This window comes from Macaca fascicularis, chromosome 3 (genome assembly GCF_037993035.2).
Source record: "Macaca fascicularis isolate 582-1 chromosome 3, T2T-MFA8v1.1".
NCBI classification, from domain to species: Eukaryota; Metazoa; Chordata; class Mammalia; order Primates; family Cercopithecidae; genus Macaca; species Macaca fascicularis.
In genome coordinates, this window is record NC_088377.1 from 97,674,204 (window position 1) to 97,694,663 (window position 20,460).

The following is a 20,460-nucleotide window of genomic DNA, read 5'->3' on the forward strand; positions in this document are numbered from 1 at the left end:
TAATGGTATCTCATTGTTTTAATCTGGTTGAACATCTTTTAATATGCTTTTTTGGCCATTTTAATAGATGTGTATTGGTATCTCATTGTTTTAATTTGGTTGAACATCTTTTAATATGCTGTTTTTGGCCATCTGTGTATCTTTTTTGGTGAAGTGTCTATTAAGATCTTTTGCTCATATTTCCTTGGGTTGTTCATTTTCTTATTGTCGAGTTTTAAGAATTCTTCGTATATTTTAGATAACAGTCCCTTATCAGATGTGTCTTTTGCAAATACCTTCTCTCAATCATTGTCCTGTCTTTCACAGAGCAGAAGTTTGTAATTTTAATGAAGTTCAGCTTATCAGTCATTTCTTTCATCAATTGTACCTTTGTTGTTTTATGTAAGAAGTCATCACCATACCTAAGGTCATCTAGGTTTCCTCCAATGTTATCTTCTAGGAGCTTTATAGTTTTGCAGTGTGCATTTAGATCTATGGTCTGTTTTGAGTTCATTTTCGTGAAGGGTGTAAAGTCTATGTCTAGATTTATTTTTTTGTATGTGGATCTCTAATTGTTCCAGCACCATTTGTTGAAAGGACTATTTTTGCTCCACTGTATTGCCTTTCCTCCTTTGTCAAATATCAGTTGATGATATATGTGAGTCTATTTTTGGGCTCTATATTTTGTTCCCTTGATCTGTTCGTGTCTTCTTTCACCAATACCACACTGTCTTGTTTACAGTAGCTTTATAGTAAGTCTTGAAGTGGGGTAGTGTCAGTCCTCTGACTTTGCTCTTCTTCAGTATTGAGTTGGCTCTGTACTGGGTTTTTTATATCTCCGTATAAACTTCAGAATCACTTTATTGATAACTTGCTAGGCTCATGATTGGGATTGTGCTGAATCCATAGATCAAGTTGGGAAAAACTGACATCTTGACACTATGGAATCTTCCTGTACATGGAATAACTCTTCATGTATTTATAAAGTTCTTTGATTACTTTCATTGAAGTTTTGTAGTTTCGCTCAGATAGATTTTTTTATATAAATTTGTATCTAAGTGCCTCATTCCAGGAATGCAGGAATGTATTCATATTAGAAATTCTATTAATATTTATCACATTGAGAAGTTTAAAAAAATCCATAATAGGCCGGGCGCGGTGGCTCCCGCCTGTAATCCCAGCACTTTGGGAGGCTGAGGCAGGTGGATCACGAGGTCAGGAAATCGAGACCATCCTGGCTAACATGGTGAAACCCTGTCTCTACTAGAAATACAAACAATTAGCCAGGCGTGGTGGTGGGTACCTGTAGTCCCAGCTACTCTTTGGGAGTAGTCCCAGCTACTTTGGGAGGCTGAGGCAGGAGAATGGCGTGAACCCGGGAGGCGGAGCTTGAAGTGAGCCAAGATTGCACCACTGCACTCTAGCCTGGGTGACAGAGCGAGACTCCGTCTCAAAGAAAAAAAAAGAAAATCCATAATATAATAATTGCCTTTGATACTATAAAGGTATTTGATAAAAATCAGCATCTATTTTTGGTGTTTAAGACCATAATCAAGTAAAAATAGATGGATATTTCATTGAAAATTTAAGATACCCGTGCTCGCTTCGGCAGCACATATACTAAAATTGGAAAATTTAAGATACCCACACCTCAAAACAAAAACTAGTATCACATAAAATGATGAAGCAATAGAACAATTTCCTATTTCCATTAATGCCAGAAGCATGGTAAATATGCCTACTGCCTCTCTTATTACTTAACATTGTTGCAGAAATGTCAGCTAATACAGTTGACTAAAAAATAATTCAAAGGAAGATGTAAAAATATCATTGTTTGTAGTTGATATCATTTTTGAATACTTGAAAAATCCAAATAAACTACCACTAGAAACAAATCATATTCATTGATGCATATTTAATATAATTTTTCTATATACAATCAGAAAATATGAAGATTCTTGATACAACAGCAGCAAAAATTATATACTTTAGAATAAACTCAAAATATGCAGGATCTATGTAAAGAAAACTGTACTTGCTAATGCATGTCAAAGAAGATTTAAAGAAATGGAAGGAACATGTATTGCTTTGGGATCTAAAGATTCAATGTTGAGCAGATATAACTATAAATAACATACGTTATTGAATAAAGTAATTTTAATAAAAAATTTAGTTTTTGAAGCTTAATAAGCTGATTCTGAAATTCACATGGAAATTGATATATATGGATCAAAAATAAAACTTCTAGAAGAAAATATGGATTATTTTATTTTTAGTGCCTTTTTTTTTTTTTTTTTTTTTGTTTTTTTGTTTTTTGAGACGGAGTCTTGCCCAGGCTGGAGCGCAGTGACCGGATCTCGGCTCACTGCAAGCTCCGCCTCCCGGGTTCCCGCCATTCTCCTGCCTCAGCCTCCCGAGTAGCTGGGACTACAGGCGCCCGCCACCTCGCCCGGCTAGTTTTTTTGTATTTTTTTAGTAGAGACGGGGTTTCACCGTGTTAGCCAGGATGGTCTTGATCTCCTGACCTCGTGATCCGCCCGTCTCGGCCTCCCAAAGTGCTGGGATTACAGGCTTGAGCCACCGCGCCCGGCCTTTTAGTGCCTTTTTAAATGACATAAATCCAAAGACCTAAAGGAAATGAAGGATAAATTTGCTAAGATAAAGATTTAGAAAATAACCATAATACAAAAAATTCTACAAAGGTCAAAAATGAACTGAGAAAAATATTTACAATATGTTTACTTGATAAGGGGCTAGGTTCTTTTATATATATTATATATACATATATACATATATATATATGGGGAAAAGAAAGATCAGACTGTTACTGTGTCTATATAGAAAGAAGTAGACATAAGAGACTCCATTTTGTTCTATATTTGAGATGCTGTTAATCTGTGACCCTACCGCCAACCTTGTCGTTGCAAGAGACATGTGCTGTGGTGACTCGAGGTTTAATGGATTTTGGGCTGTGCAGAGTGTGCTTTGTTAAACAAGTGCCTGAAGGCAGTATGCTTGTGAAAAGTAATCACCATTCTCTTAATGTCAAGTACCCAGGGACGTGTACACTGCCAAAGGTCGCAGGGACCTCTGCCTAGGAAAGCTAGGTATTGTCCAAGGTTTCTCCCCTTGTGATAGTCTGAAATATGGCCTCGTGGGAAGGGAAAGACCTGATCATCCCCCAGCCTGACACCCGTGAAGGGTCTGTGCTGAGGAGGATTGGTGTAAGAGGAAAGAAGCCTCTTGGCAGTTGAGATAGAGAAAAGCATCTGTCTCCTGCCCCTCCCTGGGCAATGGAACATCTCGGTGTAAAACCCGATTGTATGTTCTGTTTACTGAGAAAGGAGAAAGCCACCTTAGGTGGAAAGTTGGGACTTGCTAGCGCAATGCTGCTCTTTATGCACTAAAAAGGTTTATGGAGATGTTTACATATGCATATCAAGGCACAGCACTTTTCCTTAAACTTAAGTCACAGAGATCTTTATTCATATATCTTACTGCTGACCTTCTCCCTATGATGATCCTATTATCCTGTCACTTCCCTTTTTCTAAGATGGTAAAGATGATGATCAATAAATACTGAGGGAACTCAGAGACCGGTACGGATGTGGGTCCTCTGTATGCTGAGCACCGGTCCCCTGGGCCCACTTTTTCTTTCTCTATACTTTTTCTCTGTGTCTCATTTCTTTTCTCAAGTCTCTTGAGAAACACCCACAGGTGTGGAGGGGCAGGCCACCCCTTCATATATATACACTTTAAGTTCCGGGATACATGTGCAGCAAGTGGAGGTTTGTTACATAGGTGTACACATGCCATGGTGGTTTGCTGCACCCATCAACCTGTCATCTACATTAGGTGTTTCTTCTAATGCTATCCCTCCCCTAGCCCCCCACCCTCAATAGGTCCCGGTGTGTGATGTTCCCCTCCCTGTGTTCCATGTGTTCTCATTGTTCAGCTGAGACTTATGAGTGAGGACATAGGATGTTTGGTTTTCTGTTCCTGTGTTAGTTTGCTGACAATGATGGTTTCCAACTTCATCCATGTCCCTGCAAAGGACATGAACTCCTCCTTTTTTTGGTAGCTGCATAGTATTCCGCGGTGTATATGTGCCACATTTTCTTTATCCAGTCTGTCATTGATGGGCATTTGGGTTTGTTCCAAGTCTTTGCTATTGTGAACAGTGCTGCAGTAAACATATGTGTGAATGTGTCTTTATAGTAGAATGATTTAAAATCCTTTGAGTATATACCCAGCAATGGGATTCCTGGGTCAAATACTGGTTCTAGATTCTGGAGAATCTTCTGGAGAATCACACTATCTTTCACAATAGTTTGAACTAATTTACACTCCCACCAGCAGTGTAAAAGCATTCCTATTTCTCGACATCCTCTCAGCATCTGTTGTTTCCTGACTTTTTAATGATCGCCGTTCTAGCTGGTGTGAGATAGTATCTCATTGTGGTTTTGATTTGCATTTCTCTAATGACCAGTGATGATGAGCTTTTTTTTTCATACGTTTGTTGGCTGCACAGATGTCTTCTTTTGAGAAGTGTCTGTTCATATCCTTCACCCACTTTTTGATGGGGTTGTTTGTTTTTTTCTTGTAAATTTGTTAAGTTCCTTGTAGATTCTGGATATTGGGGCTATATTCTGTAATATATGAAGAGAACTGTTAAGGAAAATAATGAAAGCCCAATAGACAGATGGGCAGTGGGAAAAAGCAGTTCACACATACACACGAGACAACATAACCAGCAAATAGAATAAAGGGTGCTGTGTTTCATCTATTAAAAGAATGGAAAAGTGAAACAATGAGGTAACATTTTTTCCCTACTGGATTGGCAGGTATTTAAAAGAGGAATACAGTGTTGCAAGAATATATATCCAGAGGAACTTTCCTGACCAGTTGGTGGAAAAGTGACTTAGCACAATCTTTTTGTAGGCCAGTTTGTCAATATTTGTATTGAATTTAAAGATGTGTATATCCTTGATCCATCATTTTCACTTCTAGTAATTTATTCGTAAATGTACTGACATGTACATAAGGTATACACATAAGGATGTCTATCCTTATCCAGTGTTTTTATTAGGAAAATCCAAACAAAACAAAGTAGAAATGGAAAGCACTTAAGTGTTTAGCAGTATTCAAAGGACTAGTTAAATAAATTAGGGTACATCTATAGAATAGAATACTTTTTCCAGTTCTTAAGCAGAATGTATTGTTAGATTGGCTTGCATGCATATGGAAAGCTCTCTGAAACATATTACAAATAAAAGCAAGAAATAGTATAGCTTGTAGGGTAAGTGTCCATTTGTGGTTTAACAAAATATATACACTAGAATTTATACATATTATCTGGAAGGATGCACAGGAAACTGCTCATGATGGTTATCTCTGGGAGTTTGAAGTGTGGTATGGAGAATGGGCTGTTTTAGTCTTATAGTCTCTTTTGAACAGTTTGAATTTTATTATGGGCATGTACAAATTTCACAATAAAAAACAAAGGTTTTTTTTAATGTGCATTACTTATATTTTTTTCTTGGATTTTTTCCAGATTTCTCTTGCATTTTGTTTTGTTTCGATGTTTGGGAACTCAATGTTGTTATTATCCTTCTTTGGTAGTTATTTGGGTAAGTATTCCTTAACACTTACATGGCTGTTTTTGAAACTAATGGTTTAATAATTTCTTCTTTACTGGCTTAGGATTCATGAGGGTTTTCTGTAGGAACCATCTTAAGTGTCTTACTGAATATTCTAGATGTGATGGTGTTCAAGTACTCACTTCTAAAACAGGAAAAAAAAAAACAATGAAAGTATCATTTCAGAAAGATTTCTATGCTTTCTTCTCCCTTCCTCCTTCCCATTTTTATCCACCTCCTGCTCCACTTTTTGAACCCCTTTCCTCAAACTGCAATCTTATCGTAGCCACCCCTCTTCATTCCACTGTGATCGGATGATCAAGGCCTTGGTTACTTAGGGTTTTTGTTTTGTTTTGTTGTGTTTTTTGCCCCTTGTCTACTTGTATGGACTTAGTCAGAAGGTGTAAGTAAGGTGATGATTCAATTTTATTTTGTAAATCACTACCAAGAACAGCTTTAGATTATGGAGAGATTATTTTACAGAATTAGAACAAATTGGTGGAAGGTCATCTAATTCCTTCTGCTACATTTGGCAGGATGACTTTGTTTTTTGTTGTGTTGTGTTGTGTTGTGTTGTGTTATTATTATTATTTTTTTAAATGGAGTTTCGCTCTTGTTGCCTACACTGGAGTGCAATGGCGCAATCTTGCTCACTCCTCCTCCCGGGTTCAAGTGATTCTCCTGCCTCAGCCTTCTGAGTAGCTGGGATTACAGGCATATGCCACCATGCCTGGCTAATTTTGTATTATTAGTAGAAATGGGGTTTCTGCATATTGGTCAGGCTGGTCTCAAACTCCCGACCTCAGGTGATCTGCCCACCTCAGACTCCCAAAGTGTTGGGATTACAGGTGTGAGCCACTGTGCCTGACTGGCAGGATGACTTTGTAGGTCTAAAAGTCTTCTGAAATTTAAAGACTGCCTTTTTTTTAGTGGGTTTCTATTAAAATGTTTTGCAAACTTATTTCTTATGTTTAAAGTGCATGTGCTTTAGTTCCCGATGACTTTAAAAGCGTATTTCACTGTTGTAATTGGAATGTATTCTACTTCTTGAGTAATTAAGTTACTCAGATCATTTGGGGTTTCTTAATTTCTAGAAGCCATTACATTTGAAACCTCTGTTTTCATTTATTTTACAAATAATATTTATTTAAAAACCCGTTTCTCAAAAATATGCCTCTTCCCAGTCTGGGCCACCACCCTTTTCAGGTTGTGCCTTGAGTATACTTAGCTACAGAAATTAGCAATTAGCATTATGGTATATTTTCAGAAACAATAGGAAAAATCATAACTTTGGGATTAATAAGTATAGTTCTTTAGTTCTGTGTCAAAGTGACAAAGTACTCAGTTGTATGTTTTACATATGTACTTTGTCATGTACTGCTATCACCCAGGATCAAGTACATGAATCTTGGTACTATGGACAGGGAAACCATTGAATCGAATATTATATATAAATAAAATCTAATTTAAATACATTTTGTAGGAAATTTCTCTTCAGTTCTGTATGTCAGGTATGCTGCTAGATGCTTCACACTGTGGTGCGTCTTAAGTATGAATTAAGCGTATTTATCTATATTCCATATATTCTGGTGTATAAAAATAAATGATAACAGAATACAGCATGTTTGTGCATATTTAACTATAAACACACATTTGCATATATTTATAATTAATCACTTTGAAACCTGAATCGTATCACATTTTGTATTCTCAGGTATTCAGAAACTTCCAAAAAGATTTAATTTGGTTTCAAATATTTATGTTTTGATCTGTAATCATATTTTTGCCATGTTTGAAGTAGTTTTAGCTCCCCAAGGGTAATACAGTTTGGGAGCGTTACTACCTGAAAATACTTAAGATTTGACAAGAGAAGTATTTAGTTTATCCATTAAAATTTCATTTGTTGTTTACCCTGAGTCAGTAATTTTTAGCTAAAGGAAAATCTTATGCCTGTATGACTGCTGTCCAAAATTCTGAAAATATTATATACCTCGTGGCTCAGAAATAAATCAGATATGTCAAATCAGTTGTAGACATTTACATATGGTGATTTCCTTTTTCAACTTTAGAAAGTCATGCACTCACCTAGTTGACTTTGTTTGGATAATAGGGCTATAGCTTGAAGTCACTGACTGTAGAAATGAGCATGTGGATGGTATGTGGGAAAGTCGACTGTGTGCTAAATTTTAGATACTTGAGTATCTTATTATTTAGAAGAATTTTTTGGTACTTGAATTTATGTCTATAAATAGTAACTGTGTATACTATGTTATTTTTTCTACTCAGGGTAATCTGGCAATGAAACCACATTTCCTGAAAATAAATATATCTGAACTTAGTTTATGGGTAAGAATCAATCTATTTTAATGCTTATGTTTTTTCTTCTCTAAAATATATCATTGGTTTTATATTTTACTTTTAAGAAATGATCTATGTAATTCAGGGGATCCAACAGTTTCATAGTGTATTAGGGCTCAATTTTAATGTACCAAATTGCCCTTTTTTTGAAACAAGTTAAAGTGAATCCTGGGTATGTAGTTAAAAAATTCCAGTTTTATTTATTACTCATGTTTCATCTGAGAAACAGTGCATGTATAAGAAACTGTTAAAGGGAATTTAACTGCAGTGATTGTGTGAATCTTCTATAAAATATATTAATTTTGATAAGATTGTATGATTATATTTTTATTTTTAGTTATTGCCCCTTGATTTTGAGCAACACGCTTGATTTTAAATTGAGATGCATTTTTTTAGCATTTTCTCTTGTAGATAGCAATATGTATTTCATGTATGATTAAAGCATTTATTTTTTTCTTCCTAGCCTATGTCTATGGAATATGAAGCATCAAAGTTATTTTTGTTTTCTTTTTTTTTAGGTTATTCAAGGATGTTTTTGGTTATTTGGAACTGTCATATTTAAATATTTGACATCTAAAATTTTTGGTATTGCAGATGACGTAAGTGCATTTTTTGCTTAAACTTGAAAGACTTGAAAAGAATCGAATAGGCTAAGAATAAATTGAATTATTCATGTATCACTATTAAATGAAATTCTAGGATGAAGTCTGTTCACCTATTATTTTATGTATTTAATGTAATAGAAAGTAAATGTAATTGTATATAGACTTTTGTTCTCCAAAATTAGTTTCTTAAAACAATCTCTTATTGGTCCTTCTATATCACTAAAATTTTTAAATTTTAAAGCAGGAAAACTCTAGAGATTAAAGATCAAATTTTAAGGTCTATACAGATGTTTTTCTCTAGCTTCTTTTTAACTGGTAAAGACACCATCTTCAGAGCTTTAGCTAGAGATTGTATTATAGTCTCATTCTTTTTTCTCCCCAGTTTTCAAGTCATTACTTGTAAAAGGCTTTTATAAGCCTTTATAGATAATTTAATCCAAGTTAGTCTTATTTAGAGAAGATTTTTGTTTGTTTTTGGTATTAGGGTAGAAGGGAACATAAAATGGAGAAGTCTGTCTTATAATTTTAAGGATTTTCCTTGTCCGTAATTGCTCTGCCTGTTTTATTTTGGTGTTTTAATCAGCAAATCCTAAGTCAGGAGGCTGTCAAAGATTTAATTTAAAAAAACAGCACAAGAACCAACATGGAAAAAATAAACTACTTTTTTCCTATAATTTATTTTTAGTAATAAATTATAAATTTAATTTATTAATAAAAATAAATTTATTAATCTAGTACAGAAAGAAAAATAAAATTATAGGATTTTATTTATATATAAATTATATTTGATTTTATATATACAGTACAGAAAGAAAAATAAAATTATAGGATTTTATTTATTTAAATAAATCCCTATAATTTTATTTTTCTTTCTAGTACAGAAAGAAAATTTAAATAAATTTAAATAAATCCTATAATTTTATTTTTCTTTCTGTACTAGATTAATGCTATGGTTTTGAAACTGGGTTATGTGAAGTCCTAGGACTTCCCAGGACTCTTCCCTGAGGGCTGTCTACTCCCCCATTTCCTAGCCTCTCTTTTACCCAGGGCAGTTTAACCTTAATCTCTTTCATACAGGTTTTCATAAGAACAAGGGTTGTTTTTGATTAAAAGATTGAAAACACATAGACCATTAAATGAGTGGTCTACAATCTGTGGAAAGATTTTTAAAACTATAAAACTATAGTTGAAAATGTATTCATTCATTCATTCATTCATTCATTCATTCAGTACCTCCTGTGTGCCTGACAGTGGAAAGTATCCTAGAGATACAAAACTGAGTAAGGTATGGTCTAGTGGAAAATTTGGAAAATAGGAACAATTTCTAGCAGTTATAATACAGTGTAATAAAGGCTATGATAAAAAATTAAGTACAGAGTGCTTCAGGAATACACAGGAGGAACATTAGGGAAGGATCCTGGAAGTCATCAGGATGAGAGCTGAAAGGTGGGTGAGTCAGCCAGTATGCAGAGCGCAAGCAGGAAGACAAGTGAAATAACCCTAGTCCTGCATTTATGGAATCTGTTTTCCTCACTGGGGGAAAATGAGCCAGTTAAGGTATTAATTCAGGTTAAAGCGATTATCGTCATTTTCTGTCATCACCTAAAATTATGCCAGAGCCAAAACAAGATGCTATAAACTATGTTATTTGTAAATTAGAAATAACTTAGTTGTAACTTTAGTATTTTTAGAAATATGTAACGTTGATCAAGGGCATTGGCTCATAAATTCTTAATTTTGACATCGGTTAAAGGAAGAGAGTGGCAAGGCTACCAACCCTTTCATTTCCTACTGAGTTCTCTGCTTTTACTGACAGCGCCTCTGAGCGTAGGCTTTTAGCTGTCCGCCCCAAATCCGGTCAGCCTGCTCCAATAGTGAAGGTTCTTTTTATGACCAGCCGCACTCCGTCCTGCCGCCTTCAAAAGAACTGTTGCACTAACAGTATGGGGGAGATGGGGGTCGTGCCGAGGTGGATGGGAGCAACCGAGGTAAAAATGCCGCAGACTTCTTTGTAGGTTCTGGATATTAGCCCTTTGTCAGATGAGTAGATTGCAAAAATTTTCTCCCATTCTGTAGGTTGCCTGTTCACTCTGATGGTAGTTTCTTTTGCTGTGCAGAAGCTTTTTAGTTTAATTAGATCCCATTTGTCAATTTTGGCTTTTGCTGCCATTGCTTTTGGTGTTTTAGACATGAAGTCTTTGCCCATGCCTATGTCCTGAATGGTGTACTACCTAGGTTTTCCTCTAGGGTTTTTATGGTATTAGGTCTAACATTTAAGTCTCTAATCCATCTTGAATTAATTTTCGTATAAGGAGTAAGGAAAGGATCCAGTTTCAGCTTTCTACTTATGGCTAGCCAATTTTCCCTGCACCATTTATTAAATAGGGAATCCTTTCCCCATTTCTTGTTTCTCTCAGGTTTGTCAAAGATCAGATGGCTGTAGGTGTGTGGTATTATTTCTGAGGACTCTGTTCTGTTCCATTGGTCTATATCTCTGTTTTGGTACCAGTACCATGCTGTTTTGGTTACTGTAGCCTTGTAGTATAGTTTGAAGTCAGGTAGTGTGATGCCTCCAGCTTTATTCTTTTGACTTAGGATTGTCTTGGAGATGCGGGCTCTTTTTTGGTTCCATATGAACTTTAAAGCAGTTTTTTCCAATTCTGTGAAGAAAGTCATTGGTAGCTTGATGGGGATGGCATTGCATCTATAAATTACCTTGGGCAGTATGGCCATTTTCACGATATTGATTCTTCCTATCCATGAGCATGGTATGTTCTTCCATTTGTTTGTGTCCTCTTTTATTTCACTGAGCAGTGGTTTGTAGTTCTCCTTGAAGAGGTCCTTTACATCCCTTGTAAGTTGGATTCCCAGGTATTTTATTCTCTTTGAAGCAATTGTGAATGGAAGTTCATTCATGATTTGGCTCTCTGTTTGTCTGTTACTGGTGTATAAGAATGCTTGTGATTTTTGCACATTAATTTTGTATCCTGAGACTTTGCTGAAGTTGCTTATCAGCTTAAGGAGATTTTGGGCTGAGACAATGGGGTTTTCTAAATATACAATCATGTTATCTGCAAAGAGGGACAATTTGACTTCTTCTTTTCCTAACTGAATACCCTTGATTTCTTTCTCTTGCCTGATTGCCCTAGCCAGAACTTCCAACACTATGTTGAATAGGAGTGGTGAGAGAGGGCATCCCTGTCTTGTGCCAGTTTTCAAAGGGAATTTTTCCAGTTTTTGCCCATTCAGTATGATATTGGCTGTGGGTTTGTCATAAATAGCTCTTATGATTTTGAGGTACGTTCCATCAATACCGAATTTATTGAGCATTTTTAGCATGAAGGGCTGTTGAATTCTGTCAAAAGCCTTTTCTGCATCTATTGAGATAATCATGTGGTTCTTGTCTTTGGTTCTGTTTATATGCTGGATTATGTTTATTGATTTGCGAATGTTGAACCAGACTTGCATCCCAGGGATGAAGCCCACTTGATCATGGTGGATAAGCTTTTTGATGTGCTGCTGAATCCGGTTTGCCAGTATTTTATTGAGGATTTTTGCATCGATGTTCATCAGGGATATTGGTCTAAAATTCTCTTTTTTTGTTGTGTCTCTGCCAGGCTTTGGTATCAGGATGATGTTGGCCTCATAAAATGAGTTAGGGAGGATTCCCTCTTTTTCTATTGATTGGAATAGTTTCAGAAGGAATGGTACCAGCTCCTCCTTGTACCTCTGGTAGAATTCAGCTGTGAATCCATCTGGTCCTGGACTTCTTTTGGTTGATAGGCTATTAATTATTGCCTCAATTTCAGAGCCTGCTATTGGTCTATTCAGGGATTCAACTTCTGAAAAAAACAAACAACCCCATCAAAAAGTGGGCAAAGGATATGAACAGACATTTCTCAAAAGAAGACATTCATACAGCCAACAGACACATGAAAAAATGCTCATCATCACTGGCCATCAGAGAAATGCAAATCAAAACCACAATGAGATACCATGTCACACCAGTTAGAATGGCAATCATTAAAAAGTCAGGAAACAACAGGTGCTGGAGAGGATGTGGAGAAATAGGAACACTTTTACACTGTTGGTGGGATTGTAACCTAGTTCAACCATTATGGAAAACAGTATGGCGATTCCTCAAGGATCTAGAACTAGATGTACCATATGACCCAGCCATCCCATTACTGGGGATATACCCAAAGGATTATAAATCATGCTGCTATAAAGACACATGCACACGTATGTTCATTGCGGCACTATTCACAATAGCAAAGACTTGGAATCAACCCAAATGTCCATCAGTGACGGACTGGATTAAGAAAATGTGGCACATATACACCATGGAATACTATGCAGCCATCAAAAAGGATGAGTTTGCGTCCTTTGTAGGGACATGGATGCAGCTGGAAATCATCATTCTTAGCAAACTATCACAAGAACAGAAAACCAAACACCGCATATTCTCACTCATAGGTGGGAACTGAACAATGAGATCACTTGGACTCGGGAAGGGGGACATCACACACCGGGGCCTATTATGGGGAGGGGGGAGGGGGGAGGGATTGCATTGGGAGTTATACCTGATGTAAATGACGAGTAGTTGGGTGCTGACGAGTTGATGGGTGCAGCACAGCAACATGGCACAAGTATACATATGTAACAAACCTGCACGTTATGCACATGTACCCTAGAACTTAAAGTATAAAAAAAAAAGAAAAAAAAAATGCCGCAGACTCCCACTGTTTTTACCCAGAGTTTCTCCGTTTTTTATGAATGAATGCTTCCCACGTTGTTGCTTCCTTTTGGTTAATTTCTAGAACCTGTTATGAGTGTGTTTTTAAATAATTTTGTCCAATTTTAAAGTTGTTTTGGAGAATGGGAAATACCAGTTTCTTCAGTCTGCCATATTTGGAAGTCGACACATTTTTTGATATATGAGTGTTGATCTAGCTTGTATCCTGGGATAAACCTCACCTGCTCAAATGTAGTATTTGTTTTCTATATTGCTGGATTTGGTTGGCTAATATTTTTAAGGATGTTCATCTATTATTCATGAGGAATATTTGTTGTAGTTTTCTTTTCTTGTAATGATTTTGTCTGGTTTTGGCTTCAGGGTAATGTCATCTCCTAAAGTTATTTGCAAGTGTTCTGTCTCCTGTTTTCAGAGAGATTTTTGTGTGGAATTGGTATTATCTCTTCCTTAAATGTTTGGTAGAATTTGACAGTAAAGCCCTCACGGCCTGGAGCTTTCTTTGTAAGTAGATTTTTTTTTTGCTACAAATTCAATTTCATTAGGTATCTCTCCAGTTCATCTGGAGTGAACTTTGGTAGTTTATGTCTTTAGAGGAATTTTGCACATTTTATATATGTTATCAAATGGATAATGCTTTTAGAATTTAGTCAGTTAAAATTCTTATTGGAATTTTTGTGTATATGCATATATGGGAAGTGATCTTTTTGTTCTTTGGTTGGCTTCTCCTTATTTGGATTTGGAATTAATATTGGTCTCCTATTAAGAGCTGTTGTGTTTGTTTGTTTGTTTTTGGTGGTCTTTTTAAAAAATTTTTCCTACTTTCTGGCAACTTGGGAAAGATTTTTTTGAAAGTTTAATAATTTATGTGTGTTAACCATCTCTGTCGAGGGGTTTTGGGGAGGGAAAATACTTGATTTCTATTTCAGATATTTGAATGCTTTTTGTTCTATTCAAGTTTTCTGTTTCTTTTTGTGCCAGTTTTGGTGTTTTATGATTTTCCAGAAATGTATCCATTTTACCTAGGTTTTACAATTTATTAGCAAACTATGTAGCCTACTATTCTTATTTTAGTTACGTTGAGTCCATAGTTATTTCTGCCTTTTTTTGTTTTGCTTTTTGTTTGCATCTTTTGTTTCCTTTATTAGACTTGCTCTAGAGGTCTATTGTTTTAATATTTTTAAAGTTATACCTTTTTTTAGTCCTCTTTGGTTTTGTTGTGTTTCTCTTTGTCACCAATTCCTGTCCTTATTCTTACTTCTTCTTATTTCCTCTCTTCTGATGCCCAAGGGAAATGCTTAGCTCTGTTGTTTTCACCTCTCTTACTTTCTGATCAATGCTTTTAAAGCTAAAATTTTCTTATGAGTATGTAGTACTTTTTTATGTATCTTATAGATTGGCTATTTGTGGTTTTTTAAAAGTTTAAGTTTTATGATATTTAATTTCTAATCAAAAGAATTTTTAAAGCAATTTCTAGTTATTTTCTGGGTGACAGAGCAAGACTCTGTCTCAAAAAAAAAAAAAAAAAAGTTAATGCTTAATTTTCCCCTTGAATGTGGGCAAGTAGAATGAATATGGTGGAAGTGACAGTGTATGACTTCCAAGAGTAGGTCACAGGAGGCACTGCTTTCTCCTTGCTTTCTCTCTGAGATCTCTTTCTCTAGGGGAAGCCAGCTGTCATGTCATGATGACAGTCCAGTAGCCCTATGGAAAGTTCCATGTGATAAGGAACTGAGGCCTTAGTTCTAGCACTAACTTGCCAGGCATGTGAATGAATCATCTTGGAAGTAGATTCTCCAGCCCCAGGCAAGCCTTCAGATGGCTGCAGCTTCTGGCTGGCAGCTTAAATGCAACCTCATTAGAGACCCTGAGCCAGAACCACCCAGCCAAGCCACTGCCAAATTCCTGACCCATAGGAACTGTCTGAGTTCATAAATACCTGTTGTTTTAGGCTACTAAGATTTGGCATAATAGCAGTGGGTAACTAATTACAGATGCTGAATCTAGGGGAAATTTTGATGATAAGCAGGATATTTCTTGATCTCAAAAGTGTTGCCCCACAGACTGTTAATTATCTCTAAGAAGGAAATTGTACAGGGATGAAATTGTACAGGGATGAAATCAGGCAACAGTAATTGTACAGGGATGAAATCAGGCAACAACCTTAACTTGTGATCAGTATTGACACTGGCTATCATATGCCTCCAGATGTGATACCCTGTAAAGGACACAATGTCACCTAGTCAGTATACTGGCCAAGAGTGCACATCTTGGATCTAATCATAAGGAAACAGCAGACAACCTCCACACAAGGAACATCTTAAAAGGAGAAAGAAAAAGGAATTTATTTTTCTAAAAAGTCTATGTCATAAAGGACAAAGGTTTGGGAAATTTTCTTTTTTTTCTTTTTTTCCTTTTTTTTTTTTTTGAGACGGAGTCTTGCTCTGTCACCCAGGCTGGAGTGCAGTGGTGCGATCTCAGCTCACTGCAAGCCCCGCCTCCCGGGTTCACACCATTCTCCTGCCTCAGCCTCCCGAGTAGCTGGGGCTACAGGCACCTGCCACCGCGCCCAGCTAATTTTCTTTCTTTTTTTGGGGTATTTTTAGGAGAGACAGGGTTTCACCATGTTAGCCAGGATGGTCTCGATCTCCTGACCTTGTTATCCGCCTGCCTCGGCCTCCCAAAGTGCTGGGATTACAGGCATGAGCCACTGCGCCAGGCCGAAATTTTCTTAATTAAAAGAGACTGACAGGCTGGGTGCAGTGGCTCATGTCTGTAATTCCAGCACTTTTGGAGGCCGAGGTGGGTGGATCACCAGATGTCAGGAGTTCAAGACCAGCCTGGCCAACATGGCGAAACCCTGTCTCTACAAAAAATACAAAAATTAGCCAGGCATGGTGGCATGCGCCTGCAATCCCAGCTACTTGGGAGGCTGAGGCAGGACAATGGCTTGACCTGGGAGGTAGAGGTTGCAGTGAGCCAAGATCACCACTGCACTCCAGCCTGGGCAACAGAGTGAGACTCTGTCTCAAAAATAAATAAAATAAAATAATAAAATAAAACTGACAATTGAATGCAGTACCTGACCTAAAACTGGGTCCTGTAATGGAGGGAAAAGAAATGCTGTAAAGAACATTATTGGGGTCGGGTACAGTGACTCCCATCTGTGATCCCAGCACTTTGAGAGGCCAAGGTGGATGGATGGATTGAGTCCAAGAGTACAAGACCAGACTGGGCAACATGGCAAAACCCCATCTCTATAGGAAAAAAATAAAAAATAAAAAAATAACATTATTGGGTCAATTCACAAAATTGGAATACAAGTGGTAGAGAAAATAAAATGATTGAATTAGTTTACATTTATTGAATTTGATAACTGTACCATGGTACATAAGAGAATGTCCTTTTCTTGGGAAATACACATTAAGTATTTAGGGGTAAAAGATAATGATGTTTATAATGTAGCCTCAAATAGTTCAGAAAAAAGTGTGTGTGAGTGTGTTTGTGCAGGGGGAGATAGCGTGTACAAATAAAGCAGAGGGGATACAATGTTAACAGGTGAATCTGGATAAATGGTAATGGGTGTTCTTTTTATTATTTTCATCTTTGCAACTTACTTGTAAATTTGAAATTATTTCCAAATAAGTTTAAAAAACAGCAAAAAATGTTATATGAGATATCAGGAGGAAAATGAGTGTGGGTAAATATGAAACAAGATCGGCCATACATTGATAATTATTGACACTGAGTGGTTTACTATAGTTTTACTATAGTATAAAAATAAGTTTATTATGCTCTTTGACTGCTATTGAATATATTTGAAATTTTTCATAATAGAAGAAGGTAAGCAATAATGAGGGCATCTGAACTTGAAGGTTGCTAAGTGTATTTCCCAGCTCTAAAGCTCTCTTGCCATTTGAGTGTGATGAATTACATATGTTAGGTATGATCCTTTTTTTTTTTTTTTGAGACAGAGTCTTGCTGTGTTGCCCAAGCTGGCTTTGAACTCCTGACCTCAAGCAACCCTCCTGCCTCGGAGGCCTTTTGAATAGCTGGGACTACAGGCTTACACCACTTTGCCCAGCTTGATCTACATTTGAGTTCTACTTCGGCTCAAGTTTTTCCTGCAAAAATTGGGAAGACTATCTACTAATAAGAGTAACTAAATATCTATTATGCATTTGAAGTTGTTAGCACATCTCCTGGCACATAGTGTAGTAATTGTTCAATATATGTTAGTAATCACTTATTATTGGATGAGTGAATGAAACAAAAAGATTAATTTTCACTGATGGTTAGAAGATGGAGCATTATCGGTAAGGAATTTGATCTGCATAACTACTCTCATTATTGGCATGAGGTATTACAAGAGGTTCACAGAGAGGGGTACAGAAAGAACAAACTCTTCTTTCAGAAGAAACTGAGAACTGTTATTTTCTCAAGTGAGCCCAGCTTTGCTTGTGCTCACATTTGATTTTCCCTGTGCACTCCAGCACCATAGTGCTTCCTGCCTCTTTCTTAAGGGGTTATATAATTATGCAGATCAACATTGTGAGTCTTTTTCCCCTTGGACAGTACTTTCTGGAACTGCTAGATTTCCAGATGAGAGCTGTTTATTCTGGATTAGACTTAATTTGGTCAGCTGAATTCTCTTGGGTATGAAGAGTTTTTCTTACCCTTGGCCTACTTTTTGTGATTCTAAATCTCCTTTTACAGTTTCAACAAGTATTCTGGAAAACAGAAATAGTTGAAAGCACTGCTTTCTTTTGCCTTCTTAGTTCCTTTGCTGTTTAATGATCTCAGTATGTCAGTTACATTGCCTTCTCTGAAAGCCAAAACAATAGAGCCCTGCATTACAAAGGAACGCTTTGTTATTGTCACAGTTTTCATTGAGTGCCTACTACGTGCCAGGCTCCTCACAGCTTGTTTCAAAACCAGATGGTTACCCCATGGCATTCAGGAAGGTGATGGAGATATATTCAGGGCCCAGGGGGAAAGAAAAAGGCACTGGTCTAGCTGAGATGGCCCAGGAAGCTCTGCGCTGCTTTTACCCACACACAGTGTCTTCTCTACCTTTTATTGCACTTGGATTCTAAGCTCCTGCCCTCCCAAAGAGTAACAACTTAAAAGCAGAAGAAAATCACTGTAGTAAATCACCCTAATAAATTAGCTCATTTCCCATGTTCTCACAGTTCTTGTGGAAGAAATGGAGAAAAAATACAGGAAGAAGAGAAGAAGAAATGAAGACGGAAGCGAGTTCGACTCCTATTCTCCCAGGTGCCTCGTCCCTTTGTCTAATTTTGTATTCTGCATTTTCCTCTTTTCTACCTTCCCCCAGCATTCACAATGATTGGTTTGTTTGTTTTTAAATTTTATTTATTTATTTATTTATTTATTTAGACGGAGTTTCACTCTTGCTGCCCAGCCTGGGGTTCAGTGGTGCAATCTTGGCTCACTGCAACCTCCACCTCCTGGTTCAAGCCATTCTCCTGCCTCAGCCTCCCAAATAGTTGGGATTACAGGCAAGCACCACCACGCCTGGTTAATTTTTTGTATCTAGTAGAGATGGGATTTCACCATGTTGGTCACACTGGTCTCGAACTCCTGACCTTAGGTCATCCACCCGCCTCGGCCTGCCAAAGTGCTGGGATTACAGGTGGGAGCCACCACACCCAGCCAGCCACCACATTGGCCTGTTTTTGTTTTTGGTTTTTTTTTTTTTTTGCATAGAGATGGAGTCTCAGGCTGGTCTCAAACTCCTGGGCTCCAGTGATTCACCTGCTATGGACCCCCAAAGTGCTGAGATTATAGGTGTGAGCAAGACAGTCTCACTCTGTCCCCCAGGCTGGAGTGCAGTGGTGCCATCTAAGCTCACTGCAACCTCTGCCTCTCAGGTTCAAGCAATTCTCCTGCCTCAGCCTCCTGAGTAGCTGGGTTTACAGGTGCCCTCAACCACGCCTGGCTAATTTTTATATTTTTAGTAGAGACAGGTTTTACCATGTTGGTCAGGCTGGTCTCAAACTCCTGACCTCAGATAGATTCACCCACCTCGGTGTGAGCCCCTGCACCCAGCCTCACAATGCATGTTTTATTAGTTGTCCATCATCACACTGAGTATCACACTTAGTATTATACTTAAGTGCGTAACTCGATTCTCTGTTGGTGGTTCCAAGTTTTCACTATTATGTAAAATGTTGTGACAGAGAACTTCATGCTTATAACTTTTCTTTTTCCTTTTGGATTATTTCTTTAATATAAGAATGGAGTGCTGGTCAGGCTTAGGATGGGAGTCAGTCCATTTTAAATGAATTATGCTCTCCTTATTAAGCTACAGGGGCATACAAACATTCACTCCTGCTGTATTGACCATGCTTCTCAAAAGCACACCTCGTTTAAAGCAATGAAACAAGTATTAGCTTAATATTCAAATACACCCCAAAAAAGAACGTGGTTGAAGCAGGAAAGCCAGCTAGAGTGCTGGAAACCCTGAGTCACAGATCCCTGAGTGAGGGAGCCCGGACCGCCACGTGCTGGGGGAGCGCCCCCTTGCTGCCGTACTCCTCATTTTATCAGGGCAGGACTTCGTTTGAGCAGTCTCCCATCTGAAGAAATATTTGGAAGCCAGGAGTCCATTTCCTTCATTTTATTCAGGACATGGGCTCAGCAAGGTCTCTTTTAAAACGTGGCCAAGATCCACAACAATCCAGGACTGCATTCTGCCTTCAGGTTTTGGGGCGCTCTGGACACAGTTCCTCTCCTAGTAAATGAGGGGAACGGAAGGAGTGAGGGCCTGGGAGGCCAAGGGAGGAGGTTCACCTGGGAGGAGTCGGGCCTGTTTCTCCTCATTTCTTCTCTCCCTCATTCCTAGCTTCTTCCATGCGTCTATGAGGACAGATCTTTCTAAAATGGCACATCTCGAGGCCCGGCACGGTGGCTCACGCCTGTAATCCCAACACTTTGGGAGGCCAAGGTGGGCGGATCACCTGAGGTCAGGAGTTCGAGACCAGTCTGACCAATATGGTGAAACCCCGTCTCTACTAAAAATACAAAAAAAGAAAAAAAAAATTGGCCAGGCATGGTGTCACGTGCCTGTAATCCCAGCTACTTGGGAAGATGAGGCATGAGA

The 20,460-nt window shown here is 37.7% G+C and overlaps 1 pseudogene; it reads left to right on the plus strand.

Annotated features, from left to right (window-relative positions):
- Positions 1 to 20,460, plus strand: part of LOC102118199 (protein C-mannosyl-transferase DPY19L1-like) — a 105,567-nt pseudogene that overhangs the window by 63,666 nt on the left and 21,441 nt on the right.